The 8,290-nt window shown below is 39.2% G+C and overlaps 2 long non-coding RNA genes across 2 annotated transcripts in view; both read left to right on the top strand.

Annotated features, from left to right (window-relative positions):
• Window positions 1–1,612, top strand: part of LOC114024656 — a 17,234-nt gene extending 15,622 nt beyond the window's left edge. Inside the window, exon 3 of the long non-coding RNA XR_003566937.1 lies at window positions 1,408–1,612. This is a non-coding gene — a long non-coding RNA (uncharacterized LOC114024656). The remainder of the gene's footprint in view (window positions 1–1,407) is intronic.
• Window positions 1,613–3,134: 1,522 nt separating this feature from the next.
• Window positions 3,135–5,476, top strand: LOC114024649. Its single transcript, XR_003566936.1, has 4 exons — window positions 3,135–3,241; window positions 3,883–3,978; window positions 4,081–4,182; window positions 4,407–5,476. It is a non-coding gene; the product is annotated as an uncharacterized LOC114024649 (long non-coding RNA).
• Window positions 5,477–8,290: the final 2,814 nt, after the last annotated feature.

The raw sequence follows: 8,290 nt of genomic DNA on the forward strand, positions 1-8,290 counted from the left end.
TGTGTGTGTGTGTGTGTGTGTGTGTGTGTGTGTGTGTGTGTGTGTGTGTGTGTGTGTTTTGTTTTTATTTTGGAGGCAATAGGGGTTAAGTGACTTGCCCAGGGTCACACAGGTAGCTAGCTACTAAGTGTCTGAGGCCGGATTTGAACTTAGGTCCTCCTGCCTCCAGGGCTGGTGCTCCATCCACTGCGCCATCTAGCTGCCCCATAAGCAGTCCTTTTGCCCTTTCCATCCTCCCCCTCCCTTGTCTGAATTTATGTAATTAATTCCTTTTGTAGATCAGGGAAGCTTTCATTAAGGCAAGTCACTGTAATAATGCATTGTATGAATTTTGGAACAACTGTTAAAAACAAACCAAAACAAATGTACAATCAGAATTCTGAAGACAGACTGTGGAATTTTGAGGATGTTTGCTTCCAACATACTTTTAGACTTATTATCACCTTTACCACTCCAGTTTTAAAATTCTGAGTCAAGCACCAAAAAAACACCCAATTTTTTCTGTGCCAATCTTATCTCTTTTGGGGACAATTATCATGTCACACTCTTTGCCTCCCCTCCAAAAAAAAAAAACCGTTCATATAAAATCATTTGCAATGGACAATGAAGAGCTCAGATTTCTCTTCTCCTGGTTGCTGAGCCACATCTACTGGAAGGTAGACAGGAAGGCCAGGATGGAGACTCCAGTTTAAGGCAGAGAACATGCTGTCAGGTGGGCCAATGATCTTGATTTCTCTGGTGCTAGAGGTCAGGGCTGTGATCTCTTTCAGAGCCCTGTCAGCAATGCCTAGTTACTCGGTGGTACCACCAGAAGATACAGTATTGGTTTATAGATCCTTATGGATGTCAACAACACTACATGATTAGGTAGAAGGTAATTTCATGGATACTCCATGATTCCACACTGAAGAAAGATGGTTGGAAGAGAGCTTCTGACCACCTAATCATCAGTGATCTCATAGCTCTTTTCTGGAGAAGAGCTTGATGCAGCAATGACCATTTCCTGCTCTCAAGTTCTAGGGCAGTGGGGCAGTTTCTCCCAGGTGTCACAGTTTCTTTCTCCACTTTGGGAGTGAAGCTATAGGTTTTCTCAGTCCAGATCTTCATGAGGTAGTCTGTCAGGTCATAGCCATATCCAGATGGAGAACGGCACAGCAAAGGAAGGGTGTAACTGCATATTTGGGCACAGTGCAGTTTAGACTGCCTTCACCACAGTCCATCTAGAGATATGCAGAAATAGCGCAGCCTGCATGGCAGTGTATGTGGCTGGGCTGGTGAAGGTCTCCAACATGATCTGTGTCATCTTTCTTTTATCTTGGGTGTCAGGGATGAGGCTTGGGGTGGGGTGTGGGGGCAGTGTGGGATGGTGGCAGCTTCCATGAATAAATCCAGTTGTGCACATTCTAGAGCCATGATGAGCAACGATGAGGACAGCCAGTTTTGAAGTGGTAAGTTTACAAATACAGAGAGGAGGCCATGCAACAGTTGGAGGCCCGGAGGAGTAGCTCAAGGCTCAATTGACCGGTTTCTTATTCTGCACAGGCATCACAGTTGAAACTTGCTAAGGTCAGTCGGGAAGGTGAGGAACTTAGCCTCTAGAAGCCAGTGCAAACTCAACCACAGGAACCATTCCAGTTTCCTTTCTTCATTTGTTGTAAATACTTTGGCATTTTGATACTGCCTTTCATTTTCTACTTAGTTTAATCAAATTATCTATTTTTATCTATTTTAAATATAAATTTTAAATTTATATCATATTATTAAATTTATATTTATATATTTTAAAATAAAAAATATCTATTAGCTTTCTAAAAGAAAGCTTAGTTTTATTTATTTAATAATTCTCTTTCAGTTTTGTATAGTTTCTTTGATTTTCAGAGTTTCTGTTTTATTTAACTGAGGTATGAAAATTTCTTGATTTTCAAATTTTTTAGTTGCATGTCCAGTTTGTTTTGTTCTTTTATTGATCAAGGTGTTTGGAGATGGATAAATTTTCCCCTAAGGACTGCTTTGGCTGTATCCTACAAATTTTGGTAATTTTTTTTCATTGTTTTCATTATCTTTAATGACATTATTGATTGATTGTTTCTATCATGTTCCTTTGACACACCAATTCTTTTAACTAGATTTTATTTTTTTAGTTAACAAAATTTTTTTTTTATCTATCTCCTGTCTCCTTCCCCCCACAGAAGAAAAGAAAAACAAGCAAAGCAAATTTCCACATAAGCTATGTCCAAAATAACATATGTTTCATTCTGCATCCTGAGTCCATCACTTCTCTGTCAGGAAATAGGTAGCATGTTTCATTCTGGGTCTTCTGGAATCATGGTTGGTTGTTGTGTTGATCAGAGTTCTTAAGTCTTTCAAAATTGTTTGTCTTTACAGTGTTTGTTATTGTATAAGTTGTTCTCCTGGTTCTGTTCACTCTGTATCAGTTCTTACATGTTGTTGCAGGTTTCTCTGAAATTGTCCTTTTCCCCATTGCATTTGGCACAATAGTATTCCATTATGTTCATATACTATAATATGTTCAGCCATTCACCAATTGACAAACACCCCCTTAGTTTCTAGTTCTTTGTCATTCTCCTCTCCCCCAAAACACAAAGCTGATAGAAATATTATTTTTGTACAAAAGGACCCTTTTCCTTCTTATTTGATCTCTTTGGAGTATAGGTGTAGTAGTGGTACCTCTGAGTCACAGGTAATGCAAGATTTAGTCAGTTTTTTATTATAGTTCCAAATTGCTTTCCAGATTCCAGAAAGGAATTGCTTTTCAACAACAGTGCATCAGTGTACATGTTTTCCCACAGCCACTCTGACATTTGTCATTTTCTTTTTTATTAACTTTTTGATGAATGTGAGGTAAAATCTCAGAGTTGCCTTAATTTATTTGCATTTATCTATTGGAGCTTTTTTTTCATATGGCTGATAGCTTGGATTCTTCCTCTGAAAAATGCTTAGTCATATCTTTTTATCCATTTGTCAATTGGGGGATGGCTCTTATGTATATAAATTTGCATATATATGTAATATATCTTGAAAATGAGACCTTTATTAGAGAAATTTTGCTGCACAGATTTATTTCCCCAGTTACCTGCTTCTTTTCTAATTTTAGCTACATTGGTTCCATAGGTTCAAAAACGTTTTAATTTTATGTAATCAGAATTGTCCGGCTTATCTTTTGGGATCCTCTCTACTTTCGTTTGGTCATGAACTATTCCCCTGTTCGTAGGTCTGAAAGGTAATTCTCCTGTTCCTCTGATTTGTTCATAATGGCATCCTTTATGTCTAATTCTGCTCATGTCTCCTTTCTAGGTTTTCATGACCCTGCTTTCTCCTGGTTCTCCTCTTAACTGTCTGACCTCAGTTACCTTTGCTGGATCTTTATCCAGGTCAAGTTGCTAACCATGGGTGTTTTCCAAAGCTCTGTCCTCTACCTTCTTTTCTCTGTCTGTACTCAAACTCTCAGATCACTTCACCCATCCTTAACTTCTCTGCTGAGCTCCATTCTCACGTCTCCAGCTGTCTATTGGACATCTTGAACTGGATGTTCCATTAACATCTTACCTCAGTGTGTATGAAACTGAACTCATTATTGTTCCCCCCAAATCTTCCCCTCTTCCTAACTTCCCTATTACTGTTGAGAGCACCACCATCTTTCCAGTCACCCAGGCTTGCAGTCTGTGTCATCCTTGACTCCTGACTATCTTTCACTTCCTCCCCATCCCCACTCCTCACCCCTGTCCCCCATATCCAATCTTTTGCCACGACCTGTCAGTTCTACCTTGGCAACATCTCTCATATGTGTCTCCTTCTCTCCTGTGACCCTGCTCCCACCCTGGTGTGGGACCACATCACCTCATGTCTGGAGTGTGTCAGTAGCCTGCTGGACAATTCTCTCTCCACTCCAGTCCGTCTTCCAGTGGATCCTTGTATGTTGCTGCAATATATGGTATTATGTGTTTCACACATTAGAAGGTAAATGTTCAGTGTTGATATGTATACTGGCATACAGTTTTTGTTACATACTGCTGCTGTGTGCTTCTCTGACATATACTCCTGTTCTGTGTGTGTGTGCAGTGTTCTGCTCGTCATCACTGACATGGATGCTGCACCCCTGCAATGAATTTTTTGAGGATTCTGGAGAAGGAAAGCACATCGAGGCCTAGATGGCCCAGAGTTGTGAGTTGTCTTGGCCACATATTCCCTACACATATGCCTCAGTACCATTGTACTTTAAGTTTGTGTCTAATCTCTTCCAACCCCTGACTCCTCTCTGCCTCTTTGTGGGAGAGCGTGACCCAGGATTGGGGGTGAAATGCTTTGTAACCCTTCCCCCTCCATTGTTGTTGAGTTGTGTCTGACTCTTCACAACTCCATTTTGGGGTAATGCTAATTCTTTACAGATTTCTAGGAGGAAGGACACCCAACCCTGATAATCAGGGTTTTGTTGATGGAGCTGCTATTATGAGTCCATTCCAGTGTTCGATACCAGTGCCAGCTGCTTGAGAATGATTCTGGAGATAGAAAACCTCTGGGTGACAGCAGATCCAGTGTCGTACCTGTCCTGTGGTAAAGTCAGAGGCAGTGATGCGAGGGATTCCATAAGGAGGAAGGACATGTTTTATAAAACCTTGGTTAGTGGCTGCCATGGTAGCAGACTTAACTGGCACTGCAGTGCCATATCCTGAATTGAATATCAATTACAGTAAGGGAACCTTCTTACCTAGAGGTTGGGAAAGAGGGCCAATAGATCATTTTTGCCAGTCAAAGGCAAGTCAGGAACCATGTGGGATCATCCCATACCAGTCTTTCAGAGGTGGATGCTCTGATTGATACTAGGGGGAGAATCATTGAACAGAAGTAGATGCCTCATCCTTACTTAAGGGGATCATACGGTCCTGTGCCCACCACAGCATGGCATCATAGCTCCCATAGCCAAAATGATGATGGACCCCATCCTGACACATTACAAGTGCTTAGTAAGTGTTTTTTGCTTGCCTGCCTGCCTGCTCATACTCCATGCTGTCATTCCCAGAAGAGCCTCAGCTTGACTAGGCAGCTCACTTGAGGTTGTTTGGTGTTTCTAATACGCGCTAATATTCCCCATATAGAACATCACAGTGGGATAGACATCAGCCAAATTGGTGCTGACCCCAAAGAGGAGAACTCTTGATTGTCCAGTTCTCTTCTTTCCAAACCACTTAGCTAACTCCATAGCCACTGCCCATGAATCACTATAGATGAAGACCTTGCCTGGATCCCATCCCTCAAATTATCCCCCATTGCTGGATGAGTAGTTGCCAACATTCAATTAACCATGCTGAGCTGCCAATGAACCAGGAGAAGTGGGGTTCCTCAAGGGAGGCAAGAAAAAGAGAGACAAGACGACTTTGTATCCCTCAGTTTGGAGAGGACGTCTCTGGACCAAGGCTGACCCTGTATTAATCATTTAATTAACCAGGCCTGCATTGGTGATGGGCCAGTAACTGCTTTTCTTCTTTTTTTTTTAATGCAGTTTAAAAAAATTTTTTTGAGATAAGTTTATATTGATGTCGTTTTTTATATATCATCATAGTTTTACCAGTATTTCTTCCTTTTTCCCTCACAGAAAGCCATCCTGTAGTATTTTTTTAAAGACAAAAAAGGAAAAAGTCAACACAACTTATTAATACATTGAAAAAGGCCAAAAACCTGTAATGTGCAGTACTTGTGGACCTCCCACCTCCACAAAGCAGTGGGTGAGAGTGTCCTCTTATGTCTTTTTGAGCCGTGCATCTTCTTTATAATTTTGCAACATGCACTTTTGATTTTCCTATGTGTGGTTCTTTCCATTTACATTGTTGTAGTCATCGTGTATATTGTTATCTTGGTCTGCTTACTTTCCATTATTTTGTGTAGATCTTACTGTTACTTCTCTATATTCATCACAGTCATTTTATTTGGATGGGGGTTTAAACTATTTGCCTTTTTAAAAATATTTAACCACTTTTTTTTAACATTTCATGTTTTTTTAATTTTTTTTTTTAAGTTCTGAGTTCCAAATTCTATTCTTCCCTCCCTCTCCTTCCCCATTCCTGAGATGGCAAGCAATCGGATATAGACTGTACATGTGGAAATGTTTTACATGATTGCACATTAGTCATTTTGTGGAAGAAAACGTGAACCAAAAAAGAAAAGAGGACAGAGTGAAAAATTGTATGCTTCATCTGTATTCAGACACCATCAATTCTTTCTCTGGAGGTGGATAGCGTTTCTCATTATGAGTCCTTTGGGATTGTCTTGGATCATTATATTGCTGAGAATAGATAAGTCGTTCACAGTAGATCATTGTACAATGTTGCTGTCACTGTGTATGATGTTCTGCTGGTTCTGCTCACTTAACTGCATCAGGTCATGGAAGTCTTTCTAGGTTTTTCTCAAATCATCCTGCTCATTTTTTCTTTTCTTTTTTTTACTTTCTTTTCTTTTCTTTTCTTTTCTTTTCTTTTCTCTTCTTTTCTTTTGGTGAGGTAATTGGAGTTAAGTGACTTGCCCAGAGTCACACAGCTAGTGAATGTTGTGTGTCTGAGGCCGAATTTGAACTCAGATCCTCCTGACTCCAGGGCTAGTTCTCTATCCACTGTGCCACCTAGCTGCCTCTTATGCTAATCATTTCTTAAAGCACAATAGCAATTCATTATATTCATATATTACAACTTGTTCAGCCATTCCCCAATTGATGGACATGTCTCAATTTCCAATTTTTGACCACCACAAAAAGAGCTGCTATAAATATTTTTGTACAAATAGGTCCTCCCCCCCCTTTTTTTTAAATCTCTTTGGGCTATAGACCTAGTAGTGGCATTGTTGATCAAAGAGTATGCACAGTTTGATTGCCCTTTAAGCATAGTTCTAAATTGCTCTCCAGAATGGTTGGATCAGTTCACAACTCCACCAACAATGCATTAGTGTCCCAATTTTCCCACATTACCTCCATCATTTATTATTTTCCTTTTTGTATTATAAACCAATCTTACAGGTATGAGGTGGTACCTCAGTTTTTTTTTAATCTTCATTTCTCTAATCATTAGTGATTTAGAGCATTTTTTCATGTGACTATAGATAACTGATTTCTTTATGTGAGAGCTGCCTTTTCATACCCTTTGACCATTTGTCAATTGGGGAATGACATTCACTTTTTACGGCACAGTAATATGCCATTATCTTTATATACCACAATTTGTTTAGCCATTCTCCCATTGATGGGCATCTACTTTTGTTTCCAGTTCTTTGCTATTATAAAAAGTCCTGCTGTGAATATATTGGTGTATATGAGAACTTTCTTATCAATGGCTTCCTTAGTATATAAGCCCTTATTTTCCTTAGGGTATGAGCCTGGCTTATTTTTGTCTTTGTAAAGGGTCTGGACATTTTAGACATTTTATTGCATAATTTCAAATTGTTTTTCAGAATGCTTGTGTCTATTCACAGTTACACCAACAATGTACCTGTCTTCCTGCAATCCCTCCAACATTGACTATTGCCATCCTTTTTCATCTTTGCCAATTTGTAGGGTATGAGGTGAAGCCACAGGATTATATTGACTTGTGTTTTTCTTATTATTAGTGATCTGTACATTTTTTCATGTGGTTGCTAATAGTTAGTAATTCTTCTTTTGAGAACTATCTAATCATGTCCTTTGACCACTTATCTTTTGGTGAATGGCTATTGGTCTTATATTTGTTAATTGTTTATGTCTCTTGACTAACAAACCCTTTACCAAAAAATAAGACAGAATTTTTTTCCCTATTCACTTCTCTTCTTATCCTAGGTCACTACACTGCTGTCTGCCTCAGTTTCCTCATCTGTAAGATGGGGAAAATAACAGTATTTCTCCTCCAGGGTTGTTGTGAGGTTCAAATGAGATAATATTTGTAAAATGCTTAGCAGTGCCTGGCACATAGTAGTTGTCATGTAAATGATTATTCCTTTCTCTTCATCATATCCATTCCTACAATATATTTACACTGATTATACAAAAGCAGCTTGATTGTACAGTAGATAGAGTGCTGACTTTGGAGTCAGGAAGACTTAAGTTCAAATCCTGCCTCTTACTAACTGTGTGACCCTGAGCAAGTCACTTAAGCTCTTTTGGTTTGTTTACTTATTTGGTTTTTTTTTTCTTTCTTTTGTTTTTTGTTAATTTTGGGGTTTTTTTTTTTTTTGCATTTTGGTGAGACAATCGGGGTTAAGTGACTTGGCCAGGATCACATAACTACTAAGTGTCAAGTGTCTGAGGCCAGATTTG

Source organism: Vombatus ursinus, unplaced genomic scaffold (genome assembly GCF_900497805.2).
Source record: "Vombatus ursinus unplaced genomic scaffold, bare-nosed wombat genome assembly UNPS02004573.1, whole genome shotgun sequence".
Taxonomy (NCBI): Eukaryota; Metazoa; Chordata; class Mammalia; order Diprotodontia; family Vombatidae; genus Vombatus; species Vombatus ursinus.